Raw genomic sequence first — 23,531 nt, 5'->3', positions numbered from 1 at the left:
GGACCCCATGTGTCTAGGTTTTCAATCCAGCTGAGTTCTCAATTACTTAACTAAACCCTTAATTGAACTAATAATTTGTTTAATTAGGCCTTTTACCTTGTTTTCAGCTCTTAAACATTTGCAGATTTCAATTTAGCTATAACATTTTATAAGTAAGTTGAACTCTTTTTAGGAGCTGAGAACAATTGAAAAAGGTCTAATTAAGCAAATTATTTGTTCAATTAAGGGTCTAGTTAATTGAGAGCTCAGTTGGAATGAAAACCAGAAGACACATGGGGTCCTCAGGACAGGGGTTGGAAAGCCCTGCTCTAGAGAGACATGCTGGATGAATTTAACAATATACAACATTTTTAGTATGAACATTTTACCTTTGTTACACCAGCCTGATTATTAATAATGCTGAATACAAGTTAGATTTAGCCTTTATACACCTATATTTCTGGTGCTGTAAGTACACATCTCCCACTTTACAATTTCACACAGGGTTAACAGGTTATACAGTAGTTGTTGATGAAGTACAAATAGTACTCATTTGCAGATAGAATGATACTAATAATGTGGGTGCATTTCTGTATTTTTCATCAGCTTTATGATTATATCAAATGCTAAGAATGGAATTGAGTAGGTGGCAATACGTACATTTGATGAAGAGTGATATTGTTCTGCACCCTTTTTCTACAAAGTAGTAATTGCAGTAGTAATCGAATCAAAAGCCTGCACTATTTTAAACAGGAGACCATCAACAGGATCTGGTCATTTAAGAAGCAGATGGAAACATGTCTGAAGCCTGGGGGTTTGATAGAAGGTGGACAGCTTTCTTATGTATTTAATTTAATGTTTAGCAAGTAAATAGCTTCAAATTTTAGAAGCTTTTTAGTTTTTACATTCCCCTTAATATGTAGTGGTGTTTGCAATCATTCGGAGTGATTCTAGTTTCTGTTGCTCCAATACTGAGCTATTATCATTGCATTTACCTGTCTGGTTGAACATGGCTGTGCTGCTAAATGTCAAGTTTGTTTGGAAGCATTGTGGGGCAGTCCCAGTCAGTTTTGCCTGTTGAAACTCCCCTATTCTAAAAACTAAAGAAATCAATAGGCTGTAACAAGCAGACATCACTTGGACTAAGCAACTGACTCAGTACTTAGTAGTTTTCTGAGCCAATTGCTATATAATATGCCAGCTACTACGAAAACTCACAAAAGATTCACAACACCACCATTCATAAAAGTGGAAAATATCTAAAAACCTGACAATGCTGGTTGTCTTCAGGACAGTCAAGCAGGATGTATGGCAGTGAGTGGCACCTGGGCTCCCTAGTGCAAAAGAAAGAACACAGGCGCTAGAGTTCATTAGGAACAGAAACGTCTCAAAACTGAATTGGTCTTTTAAAAGATTTACAATCTATTACATTTTTCACTAAGCAAAACTATTGCAGTTATGCTATAGACATTGTATCCCAATTGAATTAGGCGCAACTATGTGCAACGATTTAGCTCAAACATTGCACAGCTCGGATGTGTTAATAGCTCCATATCATCCTGCAACATGAGTAGGCTACTGTGCCTGTGCTGTTATAAGACATGCTTTCTCCACATCATGGTGGGAAACACACACGATAGTTGCCTTTTATGTGAAGAGTTGACTGGTATGTTGTTAACCCAGGCCAAGACACGGAGTGCGGTTACAAGCACTGAGCACATTTATTTATTTTAGTAGGTCAATGCTGAAGATCAGACAATAAATAGCCTAGTTTAACAGTTCTGTTTTATAAAAAAACATGTCACAAGAGCCAGGTATTTCTATTAAGGCTCTAATTGACCCACCTATAGTGCTCACAGGCTAAACATCCCAAATAATGTTTGGTAAGGTATTCAAAAGAAGAAAGAGAAGATGATTTTAAATTAACAACATCTTTTATTTTTTTTGTAATAAAAAATTAAGATGTGCAATTTACAAATACAGAACTGAAATATTTAAAAACAAACAAGCCTTGCAGCCATCATTTCAGAATCATTTAACTGCTCTCAGGCGTTTCCTCACTGCGCCTACAGTGGGCTTTGAAACCTGCTGTTTGTAAAGAAAACAGTTTGAACAGAATGGCAGCCATCTGCCTTGTTCCCAATTTTTTTTAAAGCATAGAACCAGCACACCACGCTCTCCCAATTCAACAAACCAAATGGAGTGTGCTGCCGTTGTATTGACAGCTTGTTAATGAAGAAATCTGAGACAAAATGACAGTTTGTGTGGGAAGTGATATGTGTCTGAAACCACCTACAACCCAGTGCCAAGCAATTAGCAGGCAGGGAAAAATAGCAACTAAGTGCTGCTTGAACAAAAAAAAAAAAAAAAAAAAAAAGGAGAAAAAAAATCCTAATCACTTGCACGTGGCCGCAGCCGATACTATTTCATCTTAGAAGTCTAAAGTTTTATATTACTTTTGGACAAGTGTTTCAACATTTTTGTTCTTATACTTACAAAGCTGGGGTTTAGATTCAGATGTTTCAAATGTACAGACAAGAATCATCTGACTTTAAAACTTTACACTAAATGACTTATAAATCATGTGACATTTTTATCCCCAGCATGATACTTGCAGTATCAGTTAGTTGTTATATATGGAATATTGTATAGGGAGCTGTACGATACAATTTAATATCTACTCCACAAGACTGCCACAAGTAGGCTTACTGGCCACTCTGACCTTGAGTGGGTGAAAATCAGCACCCTAAAAAATATATAGTTGAATAAGAATAATGAAATGGTATACCTAATTTTAATATGATGCTATTCCAACCATACAAACTATTACATAAAAGTAATCTGACAGTTCTAGCGTTGGAACTTTCCTGGAATGTTTGAGTCAGCAGCAAGCTTTTTTTAGATTCAGGAGACACACTCATTGCAGCTGCACAGTATTGCTCATTATCTTTGGATGAATGCTGTATTGTAGATTATGGCATATGACAGCATTGAGACACGAAGAGATCATGTATTCCACAATAGAAATGGCATAGAATAGTGAATCTGTCCTGCAAGGATGATTAACTGGATGCTTAGTTTTTACTGCTTTTTGCCTTGCGTAGGTAAATATGTCCAGTGTGTTAGTGTATCATTAATCAATCATCCATTATTGAGTCATCTGAGTAATACTAAAGAAACATATTGATCCAGTTGATATACATTTTGACAAGTCCTTTTCAATGTTCATCACACCAAAAACTCAGCATAGCATTGAATATGAAGACAGTTATTTGATGCTAGCTAGATCTACTCTTGTTGTAAAACTATTTTGTTATTTGGTATTTTTTTTTTTTTATCAGGATAGCAGCACCATAATTAAATCCCAGAGTTTTGTGAAACAGAAAATAGGTCATGACAGCCTGTGACCCGGAGAGCCATGTCGCTGGTTCCTGCGCAAATGTGTGCAGCTGGCACAGGAAATGTGTTGCTAAGCAACCAAAGGGGTAGTTAAGCTCGCCCGGCACTGAGCTGATCGGGAGGTCTGTGCCACAGTTCGTCACCGCCATGCTACACAGAGGGGCGCCTTTGTTTACATGCAGTAGGAGAGCATCCAACTACTACGGAACCCCTCGACTGCAAGATGGTACCTGTGAAGGCTGCTCAGCCAGGACCGTCACAATGGCCTGGAGTTGCTGGGAGGCCGGGACTTCGGGAGCAACAGCAATAGGTTAGTTTAGGGGATGTTGATCCCAACCAAGTATAGAGAGGGTTGCCGTAGTGTAGTAGGTTCCTGGAGCGGGAAATCTCGTTTAGTGAGACTAGCGCTCGCCTTGTGTGGCAAACTTTTATTTTTAGCTTTGTTTTGTTTTCTTTATTAAATGTGACACTAGGGCTACCATTGCTGGTACCCCAGTGTGAGCACTTATTAAATATGCACGCCTGTGTGGCATGTCAACACCCAATGCTCTGTGTCTGCCTCGTAATTAATCAGTGACGACCCACACATGTAACAGGTCCCCCTGTTACATAGCCATCAAAAATGGTCCACCCTCTAAAAAACATTGTACATATACATAGAGAGGAACTTGCTTATTTTTATTTATGTATTTATTTTGAAAAAAAAATTATAATCTTGCTGGTTACTAGAAAACAATGGAGAAAAAAAATGCATTATAAAAAGGGACCGGGAATGTAAAATCAATTCCTAGGAAGCAATCCTTTAGTACGTAACCAATTGTACCACAGTAATCCATTGCAATCCCAAGATACTGTCTAAGTACCAGTGAGTTACAGTGCTGTATCAGGACCATAGAGCAATAATGGTTCCAAATCTATTTTGTCACCATTACTGGCAATGCTAGTGATCTGTGACCCTCTTCCTCCGCTAAGAACTTCGGAGTCACCCTGGACCCCTGCCTCTCTTATTCCCAGAACATCTCCACTCTGGCACGCACTTGCCGATTCTTCCTGAGCAACATCCGAAGAATCTGACCCTTCCTCACCAACTACGCCACCCAGCTCCTGGTCCAGGCCTTGGTACTCTCGCGCCTAGACTACTGCAACTCCCTCCTGGCTGGCCTCCCTGCGTCCGCCACCCGTCCGCTCCAGCTCATCCAGAACTCCGCTGCTTGCCTGGTGTTCTCTCTGCCTCGCTTCTCCCACGCAACTCCACTACTCCGCTCACTCCACTGGCTCCCGATCACAGCTCGCATCCAGTTCAAGACTCTTGTACTAGCCTACAGATGCCTTGACCAGACTGCACCCAGCTACCTCCAGACCCTCATCTCTCCCTACACCCCCACTCGACCTCTCCACTCCGCCTGCACTAGAAGACTGGCTCTACCTCCTTTACGCTCCCCTGCCTCCAGAGCCTGCTCCTTCTCCACCCTCGCCGCACAGTGGTGGAATGACCTTCCTACAGATGTAAGGACTGCCCAGTCCCTGACCACATTCTGGCGCCTCCTCAAGACTCACCTCTTCAGAAAGCACCTGTAGAACTCCTCTGTTTGTACCCTGGGACACTTATCACCCTTCCTTAAATGCGCTTTACTTGCTCTTATCTGCCCCCTATTTTACTGCATTTAATCCTGTACTTTAGAGTACTGTAATCTGCCAAGTGTTTAATCTGTAGTATTTTGTATTTAATTATATCCTGATGTAACTATCACTGACACTGTTATCTGCTGTATTATTGAATCGTATTTTGTCACACTTGTACTTGCTTGAACCAAAGTCATTGTATTTATCTTGCTCTTAATTGTATTATTACTTGTACTGTGATTCTTGAAATGTATTTGTTTGCGACTGTAAGTCGCCCTGGATAAAGGCGTCTCCTAAGAAAGAAATAATAATAATAATAATCTGCTAATGCTTCTCTGTGCTGGGATTATAATAGTTACCGATGGTATTTTTCATTTTATTTTCAAACTTTTCTGTAAATGGCAGCTGCATTCTCTCAATATTTGCAGTAAAAAGCAGCACATGTTTTGCATTTTAAATCGTATATTTGTGTAACCTTTTTCATGTCAATGAATGACATGCATTTATGTTTGATAATCCTCTGTAAGAACAGCTCTTATTTTGCATTTAGATAAAGGTTGAGTAAATGTATTTTGCTGAGTAGTTTAGGCAATTGACTAAATACAGTGACTAATAATGCATAGTGAAGTGGATTTCTTTAAATTTAGTATGAAGTTATATAACTGTGTTTTTGCTATAGAACATTTCATAAGTTCATCCAGTACGCACATTGTTCTATAGACAAGACCTTAAAATAGAAATATTGTTGATTTGCAAGGAGAAACAGAGAAGCTTAGGGTTACTATAACAACACCACCTACCCCATCTTTAATACCACATTATTTGAATGAAATAACAGAATACTGCAGAGAATTAAAAATCACAACACATACTCTCAAAGCTAAGCGCTGAATCCTGCCTTTGCTGTGACTCAGAGACAATTTAGCCTTCCCCTTATTAACTAGTGTCTCATGGCACCTGTGCCAGATCTCAAATTTAATAAGGTTATAATCGAATCTCTAAAGTATAACCTTTACAGTTATTTGCAACCAAATAAACCCATTGCATCTGGGAATGAAAGTCTTATTTTGGTGTTGAATGTTAGTTGCTTTATTGGTTGCAATTTATTCATGGAACAGGAAACTGGTAACTTAGTCACCCTAACTGCCACATCTTCGTTTTGTGGGTATCTTGTAGTGTAATATGTGGATTACTAGTTCCTTTGACGGAGGAGAAGTTTGGGGATGCCAGTGACCTTATTATGTTACAGTGGTGTGGTCTTAATATTGAAGGTCACTTTTTATACATTGGATTTAATTGTGGATAGTCCTTATTACCAAGATGACCTTAATGCCATATTTTACTGCAATTTTATAGTGGTGATAGCTAACAAAATAATTCAATGAGTTTCTACAGTACTCCAGTACAACAACTCTTTTCTTGGGATGCTCATGGAACATATAGTCAAATGTATAGATTGCTCTAATAATATCTCCATTTGCATCTTTCCTTACCCAATCTGAATTGTTAATATAATTACTCCTTTCTTATTCTCTACACACAAGGCCAATAAAAAATAAACATTTCAATTTGTTCAGTCCTAATGTTAATATGTAAAGCTTATCAAAACTACCGAAACATAATCTTAAACTCTTTTTTGCTCTAAGGATTTAAAAAGCTTCTTCCTTTACATTTAAAAAATAAATAAATAAATAAATAAATAAATAAATAAATAAATAAATAATATATATATATATATATATATATATATATATATATATATATATATATATATATAGTGATGGATTGCCTTCCAGTCACATATCTTTCTCCTTTAAACAAAGACTTGACAGCCAGAATGCGGTGAAACACCGTAGCGTGTGTTTATTATTTACAATACACAAAATAAAAGTCTAACCCGTTCTCGGGCCCTATCTAAACAGGTGTTGATACTATCTGAATACAAGGCAGGCTAAGCCTGTTCCCTCGTCATCAAAACCAAATCGCAATCTAAAAGTTCGAAATCCAAATACCTGTTTCAGTGTTCGTTTACCAGTAAATCAAATAACGAATAACAAATAATTTCTTCCAGTCACCAACCAAACCCCTCACATTCTCCCTCATCCAACACTCACAAACACAGAGTTATTATTATTATTATTATTATTATTAGTTTATTTAGCAGACGTCTTTATCCAAGGCGACTTACAGAGACTAGGGTGTGTGAACTATGCATCAGCTGAAGAGTCACTTACAATTACGTCTCACCTGAAAGACAGAGCACAAGGAGGTTAAGTGACTTGCTCAGGGTCACACAATGATTCAGTGGCTGAGGTGGGATTTGAACTGGGGACCTCCTGATTACAAGCCCTTTTCTTTAACCACTGGACCACACAGCCTCCTATTACTTCATTCACAGTAGAATCCAATATGCCCTGGGACTGTGGATATTTCTGGAACATTTCTCACTGGATGAATCGACAACCCAAACTTAAATGCCTCTTTTAAGCCAAGGAACGTATATTAAGAATAGGAGCATACATTCAATGTATTTCAGGAATCGGAATATGATAAACCCCAATCAAGACAAAGAAATAAAACAGCTAAGAGAGTGTGAACTCAGAGAGGATGAATCTGCTCATGACAGTTTTAATGGTCTAGAGGTAACCTTTAAAGAAGCTGGAAAATCAACCAAGCTTTATTGACAAGGTGCAGGGCAAGCAAGGAGCAGTCAGCAATTACTGTGCCTTTATTTGAGAGGAGACAACAATCCATGTGAATGAAAACAAAATCACTGTGTTTCTGGAAATGTGCCAACAAGGAAAATATCAAGCCATGTCAATGACAGGGTTTCCTGTTCCAAATGACGTTGCATGGCTAAGCAGATTCAGAGCTTGATCTATAAAGAAAGTCATTTCCAGGATTCAACTGTTTAATTTAGGGTTAGTTTACTTTTCCACATACTTTACTTTTTTGAGTTTTATAAATACTAAATGAACATACATGGAGTGCTGTGTTTATTTCACTCATGAGGATAATCAAAAACAACTCACTCACGGATTTCAAACTGAGCACTCGGACCTTCGCAATGAGTGTACAGAAACCACACGAACATGCAAGTAAAAAATAATGATTTCTTTATTATAGGAAATAATGCAATTGAATACAGCTTACTTTATAATACAATTTGCAAAATCCCCACTTCAAACCACCTTGCACGGAATTTCAGTACAAAACCGATCCTAAAAACACCTGAAACTATGCAACAAGTAAAACCACTAAAACCTTCTATAATACATTGTTAGCAGGCTACTTGTGGCTTCAGGGGGATATTATTAATACAATTCTTCAACTCAACACGTTATGTTACAACACCACAGGCCCGAACAATATAAGCAGCAATTTGGTGAAACGATAGTTCCAGTATATTCACCTGGGCCTAAGAAAGGCCTAGAAATCTCAGTTAATTGGTCCAGTACTTCATCCAAGTCGCCAAACACTGTCCCAGTAGAAACGCCAATAAAGGAAAGTATTAGTTGAAGGTGACCATCCCAAGAACCTCCTGATTCGTTTGTTCATCCCGGTGTAAGGCTTGTATTTGGCTCCCTTCATGCTCAACCCCCCCTTTCCAGCACCACGACACAGGATCCTGCAACAGAAGAATGAACAGCACCTGATCTCCACACTCCTTCTGTGTCCCTGGTCATTCACTACATACATCCTGATCGAGACCCTCCCTACTCTGATTTGGTCTTCCGACCCGGCCACTGGTACTTAGCTTAAGTAGGTTAGGACCTTGTGTCTCGGGTGTGTACAGGGAGCTGGGAGTTCGTCCCTTGGTTGGTGCCTGTTCAATCCTCCGGGGTGTCAGTCATGGAGTGGGGTGCCTTGATGGGTCTCGTTCTCGTTGACAGGTCAGACTTTCTTCCACTTGTGAGTAAAGGTCTATATTCTATCATACCTTGTTATTGTATGTTTTATGCAGGATATGTAGATCAGGATATGTAATAAAGGTCAGAACGAGGATTGGATAGAAGAACTTGAAAAGCCACCAACATCTCATATTGGGAACTGAAAGAAGAAAGTTTGACTCCTTGCTTACATCATTTTTGTAACATAGTATTATTATTATTATTATTATTATTATTATTTATTTCTTAGCAGACGCCCTTATCCAGGGCGACTTACAATTGTTACAAGATATCACATTATTTTTACATACAATTACATTATTTTTTACACATTATTTTTACATACAATTACCCATTTATACAGCTGGGTTTTTTACTGGAGCAATCTAGGTAAAGTACCTTGCTCAAGGGTACAGCAGCAGTGTCCCCAACCAGGGATTGAACCCACGACCCTCCAGTCAGGAGTCCAGAGCCCTAACCACTACTCCACACTGCTCCATAGTAGCATACCTTCCAACCAAACCAACCACTGCCTGCACCCCCGCCCCGCACCTATCAAATTATTGCAATTCATTTGGTGAGGTTCCCAGGGGTTTTAGGGTTTTGCTGGATTTCTGATACCCCACTTAAGATTAAAATGCACTGAACCCAGCTAAAGACAGCCTGCTCTGTGACAGACACCTATGAACTAGCCGCAGGGACATCAGATTAACTATAAGAAAAAAAGATCACCCAGATGGAAAAAATAAATCTTAACAACTTCTGATTACATCTCAGCTAAATGAAGTGAAAATTAAAACCACCTGCTTTCCAAACATCTACATGTTTTTTTTTTTGTTTTTGTTTTTTTAAATCTGATGACACTGTAGTTTTTAACTGCAGCGCTGTAACATTGAAAAGTTTAACTTTTAGTCAAAGAAAAACACCCAATTAAAGTACTAAGCTTTGGCTTCAACACACACTTGACATCATTATTTTCTGATAGGACTGCACAGTAAGTTAACATGATACATCTACAATACAAGTTATTTATTATAGTTAATGTTAAAGTGCCCCACCTAGAGTGACAAAGAGGGAAGTGACCGGTATGTTTGGGGAAAGTAAACATGTTTTCTATTAGGATATATTAAAAACACTGCAGCTTTAAGTTATTTTACAGGGGAGGACAGCTCGTCCCAGGGTTCCTCTCAGCTCATATTTGAATACCTGCAGGGAGCCGTCAGTATGATTTTGGGGACCACAGTACGATTTTGGAACTGATTGAACTGATGATTGTACGGATGTGAGGCTACCACTTGCCAAATGCCCCCTGAGTTTCATCTTGATTAAATTAGTAATTGAAAAATAAATTGGACTGAAACCAAAGAAAAGAGGTAGAGAGAACACCACCCCGAATGAATTAACCACAGGCGGTATCCATATCTTTCAAAATCACAGCAGTCATTCAAGTACATTCAAGAGCATTTGAAAGATGTTTTATTGTTTGATACAAGGTAGACCAAATACATTATTTTGGACTCTGTTAAATAATACATTTTATACTTTTTTCCATCTTACAAACTGTTAAATACTGACTACAGATGCTGGGAGCGGGTACCGTCTGCTAATATAAAATTGATTAACGACCAAGAAGCCTGGGCTAAAGTGCTCTTAGGTGTCTTCCAACGATTGTCAAGTTTAGATGAAAACATTGCCTCCTGCTGTGCTTTTCATTTGGGAGCGAGTAGATTTGCTACAACTGTCATGTTGGCAGTAGATTTCGGTAGATTCATAAATGGAACTTGGAGAGCAGTGCTTCAACCTAAGGCCACTTTCAAGAAACTAAAATAAATAATGTTCCAATTAATTTCATATTCTTAAACAATTATTTCCCCAAATGTAAGAAATTCAAGTTTCAGTATGTCACAAACATTCAGCTGCACAAACTCTTAAAGTACTGTGTTTGTACCAGGATATGTTTGACCCCTCCCACTGCTTGTAAAGTTCCCTTTTTGATTGTTTAAATTGTAGTTCATGTAATAAAAATCGAGAAAGAGTTTTAGTCATTGTCATTGTTTTCTCTGCAAACATGGCAGATAGATGAACCAATCAAAACTCTTCAGTCGCTATCTTTGAAGTCTACCGACTTCCCTTTAAAAACTCTTTAAAAGTCTTTAAGTAACTGGATTCAATTGTTGGGATCAGTGGCCTAGAATCCTGCATGTTGTCGAATCATTTGGAGCAAAATGCTAAAGCTTCCAGTAGAATGTATACATAAACCTAATCCTACTTTTAAATTACAATTTTACCCAAAACCTTTATCTTAATCCAAACTAAATTGTCTCCCCCCAGTGGGATAATTGAAATATTATTTTCTATACAACAGATGTTATTCAAATTGTGGATCTACCCTGAGCATTTAGTACCGGATGAATACTTGCACTAATACTCCCATTGCATGATTTTTTACTGAGAGAAGAAAAAAGTGAATGAACTTGTTCCAGTTTAAGCCAACCCTTGCTGTAAAGAAGGTAAAGAGGCACTTAGCTAAACAGCAGTACAAGCATTAAGAGCTAATGAAGAGGCTACTTTCAGTCCCTGACAGCACAATACCATTTTTAGGTCAGCTCAAGAACATTGTTGTGTTTTTGCATCTGTTTTTTTAAAGATCTGTGTTTCACTTCTGAAATGATTAAATAAACATTATTCTAAACCAGTAACATAATTAAAACCAGAATCTGACATGTAATCCCTTGTTGCCAAGTTTAAAATGCACGCTGTAGCAGGTTATTATGATTTATTCCGAATTTTTATATAAAGTTTTTTTTGTTTGTTTATTTTAACTTGTTTTTTTTTAAATGCAGTTGCTAACTTTTCTTTCAAGTCAGCAATGGATTGTGAGACATCATGAAAAATACCTGTGAGCAAAACTTTTTAATAAGACCTACTTTATGATTTCAGGTATGTGCCTTTAAAGTAAAATGACACTGCGAAAGAATGAGTGTGACCTTGTTGTTTTTTAATACACAAATAAGCTTACTTGACTTGAAACGTCTTAAACGAAGCAAGCAAATGCCTACAGAGAGGAGCAGCAACTGGCTGTGGTTGAGACGGAAAGATTCTGGCTGGGGACAGGTAAGTAAGCTGGGCTGAGTTGAGTGGGGGACGGAGGGGGGTGATGCTGGGACGCCAGAATCACCGTCGAGCCCTCTTGAGGTGTCGTGGGCTAGTCGACGAAACACTGAGGATGGAAGGTGCCCACTTGAAAACCCCAGAGATGTACCCTACTTAGCTCAATCCAGACGGTTGTCATGCTGATGCGCTGGGGAGGCCGCACTTTGGTTGATCCCTGGAGCCAGCATCGCAGCCGTTGTGTGTGCTGATGCGCCAGGGAGGCAAAATAAGCTGATCCCTGGAGCCAGCATTACACTTCAGCCATTAACACCAGACAGAAGGATATCTACATCATCATATGGAAGGAAACGTAAATGGATGGAGACGCATATGGATCACATTAGTTTACTGTAAAGCTACGTCTTAGTTGGTGCTTATCTTGGCGAGAGCCGAGTTCAAATCAGCATGAAGTTTTAACATCTACTCTCGTGTAATGGAAATCACAATGTACTTAGTTTGATTGAATGGATAGTAGTACACAACAAGCTTCAATATGAAAGCTGAACATTCATTTTAATAAAGAACAATGACACATTTTTGATGAAAAAGATATTGCAGCCTACTTCATTAGTAAAAATATGTTTCTGTTATTTTGAAATAGATATTACTACTGCTTAATAACAATATATTTATGGATGGTGTTAATGTTGAAGTTAAACCTGTTCATGGCCCCTCAGGTGCATTAACCTGCTAACTTGCCTAATATAATCTAATTAATATAGAATAAAAACAAACTAACAACTAGCTAGTCTATATTTAATCATTTATCATTTCTGACGTCTCCTCTTAACAGCCCGCCAATTTCTTTCAGTGACTCCTTTCTAAGCTGCTGCGTTGTAATACAGTGCGCATCATGAGTCAAATCAATGTTCATTAAAGTGTTTTTTTGTGGTTTTCTATCAAAGTGGCCCTTCTGGCACCCTCTCCATTTTAAAAAAATGTAATTTAAACCATTTAAACATAAAATCAAAACAAAACATTGAATAACAGTATGCGTATATTTAGTGAAAAAAGCAGAGGATCAATAGATATAGTTTGCCCCCCTTGTAATCAACAGAGTTGGGGTAACTCGCTACTTAAGCAATGCGTTACTGTAATAATATTACTTTTGTCAGTAATGAGGTCATATAACGAGTCAGATTTTTAATGGGAGTAATAATATTACGAGTTAGTCTCGTTACCTTTTCTCTGTCGTACACTTACATTAGGGGTATTTTCTTTTCTAACCCCGACGCACCAGACTGTTCTAATGTCAGTGCCTCAGCACCGATGATGCAATCTCTCTTCCGGGATGTCTCACAGCAATAAGAAGCCGTGACACAGTCAAAGCAGATTTCTGAGCCTTGGATTTCAATAAGGCTAGGCACTAGGAAAAAATAAATTAGTATCCCTACATGCCAATTTTGATGATACAGTTCAAAAACTTGATACAGGAAACGTGTCTACCTCCGCATATTTTGAAGTTTAATAGGACAAGATTGAGAGGAGTCTCGTACTTGACTGTACGCACCACTTTTATTTATTTATTTGATTGCTTGTTTACTGTGGTGGCCACATTTATTGCATCCTCATTATCTTTACATTTACTGCTTTATCACCACATAGTTTGTGTTTCGATAGACCTTTTTTATTTTTGTTGTTATTGTTGATTTGCTATTTATGATTTTATTGAATTCTAACATTTGTATGATTTTCTCTTTGTACTACAAAATTATTGAAAGTCAGGAAATATACTACAAACATTTTTGACACAGTTTATAAATGAATTAACAGACGTACAGTTAAAAAGTAAACAACCGTGTCACAAAGACGGCCAGAGTGGGTGGCGTCAGACCAGAAGCAGGAAGGAATACAAACACAGAGACTTGGATTTTGGTTAGGCTGAGCGCGTGATCGCGCTCAGCATTTAATAAACAGACAGAAAATAAAAGGTTTGAAACACAAAAAACACTGGACACGGCACTGGTAGCCAAAAGAAACATATAAACAAAACGTACTAAACACTTAACAAACGGTGCACGGAGAGACAAACACGGTGAGTACAAACAAAACACTTATTGATTATTATTTTACTTTACGTTTCTCCTTCTCTCTTTCTCACCCGTTCTCCACTCTCGAACACCCAACCCCGACTGAGTGAAACTGTGCATCTATATATACTGTTGTGCTGGGATTCAATTACTAATTAATTACTCACTTGAATCCCAGCACGTGAATTCATTACGTGCAACCCCGTGCCACACATTATACACATTTTATCTGCACGTGAAGTGATGTGCCATCCTCGTGCCTAAATATAATTATACACTTTAAACACACGTGAAACACAGACCCGTTTATATCCCGTGTACCAATCTATACACCAACATTAACATACGCACGCATACAACATACAACACAGATCACACAAATGCACACAGGGGCGGGGCACTTTGCCACATATACCCCCCCTTGTGCGCAGCACACATGGCCTCAACGGCCACCTCCCCCCTTAAAAACCCAGCAGTCCAGAACAAAGTCTCGGGCTGGGAAGGGAGGCTTCAGTGGGCCCTTGGCTGGCAATGCTGTCAGCACCCCTGCCGGTAGTGGCACGGCTGACAGCCTGTTGGTCCCATCCTGCAGCGAAAAAGTTGCGGGGGCAGGTGGTCCCCCGACCTCCCCCTTCTTCGTAGCCGGCAGCTCCCTCCTGTGGGGCTCCGGCCACAAGAACTCCTGCAGCGAAACTGCTGCTGGGGAAAGTGGTCTCCAGACCTCCTCCCCCTTCTTCGTGGCCGGCAGCTCCCCTTTCTGGGGCTCCGGCCACCGTACTCCCTGCGGAGGTACGGGCAGCAGAGACAGCTCCTGCTCCTCTGCTCCGGGCGGTGGCGGAGGCAGAGGCAGCCCCAGCTCCTCTGCTCCTGGCGGCGGTGGAGGCAGAGGCAGCTCCAGCTCCTCTGCTCCTTGCGGTGGTGGTGGCGGAGGCAGAGGCAGCTCCTGCTCCTCTGCTCCTTGCGGTGGTGGTAGCGGAGGCAGAGGCAGCTCCTGCTCCTCTGCTCCTGGAGGTGGTGGAGGCAGAGGCAGCTCCTGCTCCTCTGCTCCTTGCGGTGGTGGTGGCGGAGACAGAGGCAGCTCCTGCTCCTCTGCTCCTTGCGGTGGTGGTGGCGGAGGCAGAGGCAGCTCCTGCCCCTCTGCTCCTGGAGGTGGTGGAGGCAGAGGCAGCTCCTGCTCCTCTGCTCCTGGAGGTGGTGGAGGTAGAGGCAGCTCCAGCTCCTCTGCTCCTGGCGGTGCTGGCTCCCTCTGCTGTGGCGGCTGGGCATGTGCACGCCGTGCTGCCTTCAGCAGCATAGCGAGAGGCTGCTGGGGGACACCAGCATCCTGCCCTTCTCCCCCCCAAAAATTTTCAGGGGGTTGAGCCTGTAACTCCTCCCCTTCTGGCTCTTGGGGCTGAACCAGCAGGCATTTTCCCTCTGCTGGTGGCTTGGGTCCCAGGGCTGTGGAAGCCCCGACTTGCCTCCCTTTGGGCTGTGGACGCCCCGACTCCTCCCTTTTGGGCTGTGGACGCCCCGACTCCTCCCTTTTGGGCTGTGGACGCCCCGACTCCTCCCTTTTGGGCTGTGGACGCCCCGACTCCTCCCTGTTGGGCTGTGGACGCCCCGACTCCTCCCTGTTGGGCTGTGGACGCCCCGACTCCTCCCTGTTGGGCTGTGGACGCCCCGACTCCTCCCTGTTGGGCTGTGGACGTTCGGGCTCCCCCCACTCAGGCGTAGGACGTTCGGGCTCCTCCCACTCAGGCGTAGGATGTTCGGGCTCCTCCCACTCAGGCGTAGGATGTTCGGGCTCCTCCCACTCAGGCGTAGGACGTTCGGGCTCCTCCCACTTAGGCGTAGGACATTCGGGCTCCTCCCACTCAGGCGTAGGACATTCGGGCTCCTCCCACTCAGGCGTAGGACATTCGGGCTCCTCCCACTCAGGCGTAGGACATTCGGGCTCCTTCCGCTTGGGCTCCTCCCATTTGGGCTGTGGATGCTCAGGCTCCTCCCATTTGGGCTGTGGAGGCAAAACCAGCAGGCATTCACCCTCTGCTGGTGGAGATGGGGACAGCAGGTACTCACCCTCTGCTGGTGGAGATGGGGACAGCAGGTACTCCTCTGCTGGTGGTCCTGCTACCTGGGCTGCTGTTCCATTTATGGTTGCCTCCAGGTAGCTGAGGACAAACTCCACACCTTCCTCCAAGGTGTTTGGGGTGTGTCCCTCCTGATAGGCCTCCCATCTCTCACTGTCCATCATCCACAGGGCCTGGACGACTATGGGCAGAGACTGGGCCTCCAGCCCAGCATTCTCCAGCATCCAGTCCCGCACTTTGATGGCGTCTTCTGCCATTTTTTTTTTTTTTTTTTTTTTCTTTTTTTTTAAATCCAAACTGCGGTTCCTGCTCTGGCCTGAGTCCTGGAGGCGCTGTCGATCCCACGCAGGACACCACGTGTCACAAAGACGGCCAGAGTGGGTGGCGTCAGACCAGAAGCAGGAAGGAATACAAACACAGAGACTTGGATTTTGGTTAGGCTGAGCGCGTGATCGCGCTCAGCATTTAATAAACAGACAGAAAATAAAAGGTTTGAAACACAAAAAACACTGGACACGGCACTGGTAGCCAAAAGAAACATATAAACAAAACGTACTAAACACTTAACAAACGGTGCACGGAGAGACAAACACGGTGAGTACAAACAAAACACTTATTGATTATTATTTTACTTTACGTTTCTCCTTCTCTCTTTCTCACCCGTTCTCCACTCTCGAACACCCAACCCCGACTGAGTGAAACTGTGCATCTATATATACTGTTGTGCTGGGATTCAATTACTAATTAATTACTCACTTGAATCCCAGCACGTGAATTCATTACGTGCAACCCCGTGCCACACATTATACACATTTTATCTGCACGTGAAGTGATGTGCCATCCTCGTGCCTAAATATAATTATACACTTTAAACACACGTGAAACACAGACCCGTTTATATCCCGTGTACCAATCTATACACCAACATTAACATACGCACGCATACAACATACAACACAGATCACACAAATGCACACAGGGGCGGGGCACTTTGCCACAAACCGTCACAACAATAGTTTCGCAGACAAGGACAAGAGAAAGAAATATAACGAGTAATATAAAGTGCTACACAGTTCCTCTTGTCATTCTCATCTGTGATAATGTAATATTTATTTCTTAACCCTTTTTATACTGCATATTTTAATTAAGGTTTACTCACATTTAACATTTTGGAAATCTTTGCCAAAGAATTTGCAGAATTTGTAGCAAAACAATATATTTTATATTGTTATATTTTCACAAATGAATTATCAATGTAAACTGTAATTCTCTTACATTATTTACAGCATGTCCTACCTGCTGTCTCCACCCATATTCAACTGCGTTAACAATTTACTTGGAATAGTAAAGTCTCCGTGTGGCGGGGTACACCCTGCCCCTGTGCGTATTTTGTTTATTTTGGCTTATGTGTTATTATTATTTAAAGTGAATGTGTGCACGGGTGTTTTAGGTCAGCAGGGAATGAGTAATTACCTTCCCTGCCAAATCACTTCACGTGCAGAATGTGCCTGGGCTTGAACAAGAAATCAAGCCCAGGCACAACTGTATAAAAGAGCAGATCAGCCGCTCATCAAGGTTGGGTGTTCAGAGGTAGAACGAGAAGGAGAGATGTGAGGTTAAAAATATAAACAATTGCTACCCATGCTGGATTTTAAACCAGCATGATACTTTATTATTATTATTTATTTCTTAGCTGACGCCCTTATCCAGGGCGACTTACAATTGTTACAACATATCACATTATTTTTACATACAATTACCCATTTATACAGTTGGGTTTTTACTGGAGCAATCTAGGTAAAGTACCTTGCTCAAGGTTACAGCAGCAGTGTCCCCACCGGGGACTGAACCCACGACCCTCCGGTCAAGAGTCCAGAGCCCTAACCACCACTCCACACTGCACACTACTTGTTTGTTTTGGTTCACTGGTTCAAGTGTTTTTATTATATATTATTTTATAATAAATCCATGCACCAGCGCTTCATACCTCGCAGTATTGTTGTCTGTCTCTTCCTGGTCTGACATCACCATAAGCCATCCCTGCCACAGACCATACTATACCCCTCGGTTTGAATCCAATACAGGTAACAAGTGACTCTTGTCAATATGACAAAAGAAAACCAGCAACACTGTAATTGTGATATATGAGTGGTTTACCTAAATTTATCCGGTGAAAACAAATCACCCATTTTTGCAAGGATAGTCACGGGTAGGTGGTTGATGTGATCCAGGGTGAATCTCCAGTGCTGTAAAATGCTGCAATAAAATCCAGCTGTAGCTTATTCCTGGCCCTGGCACCTAAACACTCAGCTGATAAAATCGACCCCTAAGTTTGACCCCTGTGGGTATTCATACATTTAATATCCGTAACTGCTATTTACCATAAAACAAAACATTCCAAATTAGGTTTCTCTATTAGCTTTTCTAAAATTTGAATTAATCCATTAATGAAACATATGTGTCAGTATTTCAGGCTGTCTATTTTCCACCCATCCTTTGGCTCGATTGGGAATCTGTGCCTTAGAGAGACCCAGGAATGAAAAGCAGTGAGAAGCTAGTGCCATTCACAAACCTGCTGCTTTTGCTTTTTCATAGTGTTTTCAATAAATTATTAACTGTATAAAAAGCATATACTGACAGTGTCAGGTGTTATGTACCTGATGCACCAGACTGAGAACTGGCGTTGTGAGATTCAGCAGCCGGGTTGCTAGTCTGCTGTGGAGAAACAGCATGTAGCCTCTGGTGCAGCTGACTTTGAATGACAGGTCTTCTGTACAGCACTAGGGGAAAATACATCATGTATGAGTGAGGTGTCAGTGTATGAGATGTGACCTTTTGAAATCTCGCCATGACAGTGCAGGATTGTATTCAGCTAAATAAATAGGAGATTTTCCATTTTTTGTTAGTTATATACCATCTGCTGTTGCTTGTCCGCCTTATGTTTACTGAACCATTCTGTGACACATTGTGTCAACCAGGAGCATTCTTCTGCCATCTGGGTGGCATGACAGATACTCAGCCATAGTGGCAAAGACCGTGGATATCTCTCGTCAATGTGCTGCTGGAGACCGGATTGCAGTTGCTAACTTTGCTCTTGGCCTTGAACCTTATCATAAATGTGCATTTCCCAATTGTTAATATCAAGTACCTTTGCATGCAGTTAACCGATTTCCAAATCGATTATCGGACAAGTAATAATCGACAGTAATCAATGTATTGATAGGACTTTTTTTTTTAATCAAAAGCAAGAAACAACGAAAATTGTAGACTCTTCACAAAAGCATTAAAATACAACTGAAAACATGCAGTATTACTATATACGCATTTGGAAAACAAGAACATATCGGAATTTTTCATTTGATTCTGATATTTTTCATCACAAAAACAAAATACAAATGGAAGAGCTTTAATCTAGCAACGAGCATGGAAAGCAAGTGTTTCTGGATAGCAAGCTACGTGAGATTTGAGCTTGCACGGCACTAGGGAGATTAATCAGCCAATTAATAATTAATTGAGGCTTGCAAAATAAAAGCCATGGCGATCAATAATTTATAATAGATCACTTGTGGCACACCTAGAAAGCATAAGAGGTTGTAGTAGCATATTGCATTAGCCTACTTCCACTGGAGGCTTGGATTTGAATCTGACTCATATCAAGTGAAATGGTGGCCTCTTCTTAGAGGACTGTGGGTGCTATTCACAAAACTATTTTAAGGAATGCTATTTAAGTCGTTTTTTTAAAAGATATAATTTTAGGTTAAACAGTGCTTTGAAAAGGAAAATACATTTATAACCCTCTAACTAAAACAGTTGAAAAGGGTTTTGTGAACTTCAAACTTGATTTAATGAAGAAAAATGGGTCCTTAACAAAACATCCTTAACAAAACATTTCTTAAAACGGTCCTTAAGGTTTTATGAATAGGCTCCTGTATGCCTGTGACAGAGATCAAATGATTCTTGGTGTTAGATCTCCCTCCTGACCTGTGAGGGCGCTGTGTAAAAGGAACAGAGTACCCTTAACTAAATGTCATGACAGTAAACGACGTGGCATCCGAGGATTGGAGGAGCGGATGCGCTCATTAACATAGGGGTCATGAGCGAGGGTATAAATAGGGGACATACAGTGCCTTGCGAAAGTATTCGGCCCCCTTGAACTTTACGACCTTTTGCCACATTTCAGGCTTCAAACATAAAGATATGAAACTGTAATTTTTTGTGAAGAATCAACAACAAGTGGGGCACAATCATGAAGTGGAACGAAATGTATTGGATATTTCAAACTTTTTTAACAAATAAAAAACTGAAAAATTGGGCGTGCAAAATTATTCAGCCCCCTTAAGTTAATACTTTGTAGCGCCACCTTTTGCTGCGATTACAGCTGTAAGTCACTTGGGGTATGTCTCTATCAGTTTTGCACATCGAGAGACTGAAATTTTTGCCCATTCCTCCTTGCAAAACAGCTCGAGCTCAGTGAGGTTGGATGGAGAGCATTTGTGAACAGCAGTTTTCAGTTCTTTCCACAGATTCTCGATTGGATTCAGGTCTGGACTTTGACTTGGCCATTCTAACACCTGGATATGTTTATTTGTGAACCATTCCATTGTAGATTTTGCTTTATGTTTTGGATCATTGTCTTGTTGGAAGACAAATCTCCGTCCCAGTCTCAGGTCTTTTGCAGACTCCATCAGGTTTTCTTCCAGAATGGTCCTGTATTTGGCTCCATCCATCTTCCCATCAATTTTAACCATCTTCCCTGTCCATGCTGAAGAAAAGCAGGCCCAAACCATGATGCTGCCACCACCATGTTTGACAGTGGGGATGGTGTGTTCAGGGTGATGAGCTGTGTTGCTTTTACGCCAAACATAACGTTTTGCATTGTTGCCAAAAAGTTCGATTTTGGTTTCATCTGACCAGAGCACCTTCTTCCACATGTTTGGTGTGTCTCCCAGGTGGCTTGTGGCAAACTGTAAACGACACTTTTTAGGGATATCTTTAAGAAATGGCTTTCTTCTTGCCACTCTTCCATAAAGGCCAGATTTGTGCAGTATACGACTGATTGTTGTCCTATGGACAGAGTCTCCCACCTCAGCTGTAGATCTCTGCAGTTCATCCAGAGTGATCATGGGCCTCTTGGCTGCATCTCTGATCAGTCTTCTCCTTGTATGAGCTGAAAGTTTAGAGAGACGGCCAGGTCTTGGTAGATTTGCAGTGGTCTGATACTCCTTCCATTTCAATATTATCGCTTGCACAGTGCTCCTTGGGATGTTTAAAGCTTGGGAAATCTTTTTGTATCCAAATCCGGCTTTAAACTTCTCCACAACAGTATCTCGGACCTGCCTGGTGTGTTCCTTGTTCTTCATGATGCTCTCTGCGCTTTAAACTGACCTCTGAGACTATCACAGTCCAGGTGCATTTATACGGAGACTTGATTACACACAGGTGGATTCTATTTATCATCATTAGTCATTTAGGTCAACATTGGATCATTCAGAGATCCTCACTGAACTTCTAGAGAGAGTTTGCTGCACTGAAAGTAAAGGGGCTGAATAATTTTGCACGCCCAATTTTTCAGTTTTTTATTTGTTAAAAAAGTTTGAAATATCCAATAAATTTCGTTCCACTTCATGATTGTGTTCCACTTGTTGTTGATTCTTCACAAAAAATTACAGTTTCAGATCTTTATGTTTGAAGCCTGAAATGTGGCAAAAGGTCGCAAAGTTCAAGGGGGCCGAATACTTTCGCAAGGCACTGTAGTGTAAGTGATCTGTTCCTTTGTAAATGATTATTTGTTTATTTAGCAGACACCTTTATCCAAGGTGACTTACAGAGACTAGGGTGTGTGAACTATGCATCAGCTGCAGAGTCACTTAAAGTTACGTCTCACCCGAAAGACGGAGCACAAGGAGGTTAAGTGACTTGCTCAGGGTCACACAATGAGTCAGTGGCTGAGGTGGGATTTGAAGTGGGGACCTCCTTGTTACAAGCCCTTTTCTTTAACCACTGTACCACACAGCCTCTTTTATTATATCAAACCTAGAAGGAGAATCCTGTGCTGCCAAAATGTGAGTGTTGTGTTTCAGTTTGTCTAAGTAAAAACTGTTTGTTTGTCATTTTAGACTGCGACTAAAAGATCTGGAGCTGTCGCTATTCAGCCAGCATCAAACCCGGACACCAGCACTTCCCTTTGTTCACGGAGAACTGTCTTTGCACCACGAGCACTAATATCACTCACTGTTAACTGTGTTTGTGTTTTGTGTTTCGTGTGGGTGTAATAGAACTGGACTTTTTGGGTATGGGTCAAACCCGGGGATTATAATTACCAAGTGATACACGCCGCTGTATCACTCCATGATTATTATTTACAGGTGTTTGCCATAAGGCTCTGGACATTGTTAAATAAATCAATAAACACCCTTGCACCTGAAAATCATTGTCGGTTTGTTTTGTATCTACTCTGCACTGCACGCACCTGTAATCAATCACCACTTTGCCACAATGCCAGATCATAAAAACCTGTGGGCACTGAACTGATTTCTGAGCATGTAGGGTATTGTAGCTCACATTGCCACAGCTGGAGCTTTACCTGCTCTGTGGAGAAATGACGAGAATGTTAGACTAAAATCCATGAAAAAACATCCTTTTCCCTGATTAGATCATAACAAATGTCAGGGACTAGACTTTCAGACCCTTACTAACACATAGAGATACAACAATACATTGATTATTGGTTCTTTCCTTGCACATTGCTTTTATTTGAAGTTGTTTCGTGCTAATACATTTAGAATCTATTGCTTTTAAATAGTGTTTGCAATACATCAGTTATTGATGATCATTGCCTGTCTGATATTTGATTGGATAATTGGTAACTGATTGGACTTCTACTCTCACACCATTAACACTAGAACCACCAGAGTTATATGCATACCTAGAACTACCATGAGCCGTCAGTCTGACCACCGTATTAAAAACAACATTAATCGTATAATGAAAGGAGAACAATCGGCTATGTCATAGTTTTATTGAGGCACGCCATACAAAACATCTGCACAACCGAAACATTGTAAATAAATGAACATTTGAACAGATTTAGCAGACACCTTTATCCAAGGCGACTTACAGAGACTAGGGTGTGTGAACTATGCATCAGCTGCAGAGTCACTTACAAATACGTCTCACCCAAAAGACGGAGCACAAGGAGGTTAAGTGACTTGCTCAGGGTCACACAATGATTCAGTGGCTGAGGTGGGATTTGAAGTGGGGACCTCCTGGTTACAAGCCCTTTTCTTTAACCACTGGACCACACAGCCTCCTTATTATCAGTAATAAGGAAAAAAACTTACCTGATACATTTAGTTCATCAAATAGCATATGCTTATATCCACTCG

Source organism: Acipenser ruthenus, chromosome 4 (assembly GCF_902713425.1).
Source record: "Acipenser ruthenus chromosome 4, fAciRut3.2 maternal haplotype, whole genome shotgun sequence".
Lineage (NCBI taxonomy): Eukaryota > Metazoa > Chordata > Actinopteri > Acipenseriformes > Acipenseridae > Acipenser > Acipenser ruthenus.
The sequence above is the reverse complement of the archived record's forward strand: the minus strand, read 5'-3'. Positions refer to the sequence as shown.